This window comes from Raphanus sativus, chromosome 5 (genome assembly GCF_000801105.2).
Source record: "Raphanus sativus cultivar WK10039 chromosome 5, ASM80110v3, whole genome shotgun sequence".
Classification (NCBI taxonomy): Eukaryota; Viridiplantae; Streptophyta; class Magnoliopsida; order Brassicales; family Brassicaceae; genus Raphanus; species Raphanus sativus.
Genome location: NC_079515.1, coordinates 36,396,164 through 36,398,766, shown reverse-complemented (window position 1 = coordinate 36,398,766; position 2,603 = coordinate 36,396,164). Strand labels below are relative to the sequence as shown.

At 41.5% G+C, this 2,603-nt stretch overlaps 1 pseudogene; it reads left to right on the top strand.

The window, feature by feature from the left end:
* LOC130512482 (probable polygalacturonase) lies at nucleotides 1-2,332 on the top strand (annotated as a pseudogene).
* The last annotated feature ends 271 nt before the right edge of the window (nucleotides 2,333-2,603 follow it).

The window sequence follows — 2,603 nt, the reverse complement described above, 5'->3', positions numbered from 1 at the left end:
CTGATTGATAGCAATTCCAACAAACAGTGCGTTAAACAAATAACACGTAATTGCCATCGGTTTCTCTTGCTTCTTCTCCTTCTCTTCATCTCCTCTGGTCTTTTCTCCTTCCTCAGGAACTTAAGTTTCTGAGTTCATGAAGATGCCAGTAAGTACGTTGCTCCCTTCTTATTGAATCCTTTTACTTTAATTTCCAAAACTCTGTAGACGAATCTCTTATGAGTTACATAGTTTTAAGTCTATGATTCTCTCATCTGCATCACTGAATCTCTGTTGTTTGGTCCAACTCCAGCAACCTCTGGTCTGTGTCATTCGTTTGAAATCGTGACCTCTCTCAGCAAAGCCAAATCTAGCAATCTCTCTTAGATTTTTGATTTTTTTTCCTCTGTTTTGTACTTAAATGTTCTGTTTCTATCTTCTTGGATCTTCACATCAGTTCTTGTCTGATATGAAAATCATATCATATTTTTAGATATAATTTTTTTTTTTCCGGAAATTCCTAGGTTTGACATCAAGAAAGGAAGAGAGTTCAAGTTTTTTATCTGTCAGATAACTCAATTTTCAGGATTTTTTTTTTTTTTTTTTGTAATGCAGGTGGCATTGGTGTGGCTACTGGCATTCACAAATCTATTATTGATCAGAGGAGAAAGCAATGATGCCATATGCAAGGATCGTTTCAAGTTAGACCCTAGACCGCACAGCGTTTCCATCCTCGAGTTTGGAGCTGTTGGAAATGGCGAGTATCTGAACACGGTTGCTTTCCAGAACGCTATTTTCTACCTCAAGTCCTTTGCCGATAAAGGCGGTGCTCAGCTCTATGTTCCGCCAGGGAAATGGCTCACGGGAAGCTTCAATCTCACCAGCCATCTCACTCTCTTCTTGGAGAAAGGAGCAACCATTCTTGCGTCCCCTGTATGATCTTTGGCTCTCAAGTTTCTTTTTTATATAGCCTTGGTTAATTTGGTAACATTGTTTCTCTTTAACATGACTAGGATCCATCGCATTGGGACATTGTCAGTTCTCTACCGTCGTATGGTCGTGGAAAGAGGTACAGAAGTTTGATCAACGGAGACAATCTACTAGACGTGGTCATCACCGGTAAAAGTCACATCATGACCCTAGTCCTAGTCTCTAACCTGACGACATTAAGACGTTTGAACTTTTTTATATTATATGGCAGGTGATAACGGAACATTTGATGGTCAGGGTGCACCTTGGTGGGAGTGGTTTGAGTCTGGAGCCTTGAACTATAGCCGACCTCATATCATCGAATTAGTCTCATCCAAAAACATCCTTATATCCAATCTAACCTTCTTGAACGCACCTTCTGTCAACATTCACCCCGTTTATTGCAGTCATGTTCATATCCGTAAAGTTTTGATCAAAACAACCATTGATTCTCCGTACGTTCTTGGAGTTGTCCCAGGTTACAAAAAAAAATCATTTCGTCATGTTTTAACGTAGCGTTACTGTTTTTTTTAGTTGTATATAAGATAACCTCTTTTAGTGCTTTCTTTTGTGTAGACTCTTCGGACAATGTGTGCATCGAGGACTCGACGATCAACGTTGGCCACGACACGATCTCTCTCAAAAGTGGTTGGGACCAATACGGCATAAACTACAACCGTCCAACCACCAACGTCCACCTTCGTAACCTCAGCTTAAAATCTCCCACAGGCGCTGGCATCTCCTTCGGGAGCGAGATGTCAGGAGGAATCTCTGACGTCACCGTAGAGCTTCTCACCATACAAAGCTCACTCGTAGCGTCGCCTTCAGAACCACCAGAGGCAGAGGAGGGTATATACGTAATATCACAATCTCTGGCGTCATTCTCTTCCCGTGTAGACACAGCCATCGTAGCAGACGGACACACCGGGTCCCATGCGGATGATAAATACGACCGGGACGCGCTCCCTGTCGTGTCACGTATCACCATGAAGAATTTCACCGGTGACGGTATAGGACTGGCCGGAAAGTTCACCGGAATCGGAGAGTCTCCGTTCACGTCGATCTGTCTCTCGGATATTCATTTACAAACGAGTTCAGAAGCTTGGGTATGCTCCAACGTCTCTGGTTTCTCAGACGACGTAACGCCGGAGCCTTGTCAAGAGCTCATGAGCTCTCCCTCGTCTTGTTTTCCCCGGTGGTGGAGATACGGCGGCTCGGTACTACTACAGTTGGTAAAAAAAAAACACATGGTGGAGTTTGGTTTACGATACGATTGAATTTTCGAATTTCTTTTTGTCAATAAAAAAGTCAGAAAATTTGTTTGTTAGAGTGAGAAAGAGTAAAGAAAATAACGTTTTTGTAAGTGTTGGAGTTTCAAGAAACAGAGTTTATGTTTGTATTATGTTACAGTTTCCATGTCTTGATTCTTATGTAAATAAAAATTTCATGTTCTTTACTTGGAAGAAAGGTTCGTCTTTCAGACTTGAAACGCAAGGCAAGTTATTATCTTTTTACCTATTTGTTAATTTTTTTTAAACATGAATGACCATTTTGATAATATATGTCGAATCAGGGTTGAAAATGCAGATCTCACATTTGGCTGCCTCCCGTATTCGGTTTCACGAGCTTAAGCTATCGAGTTGCAGCCCAGACAA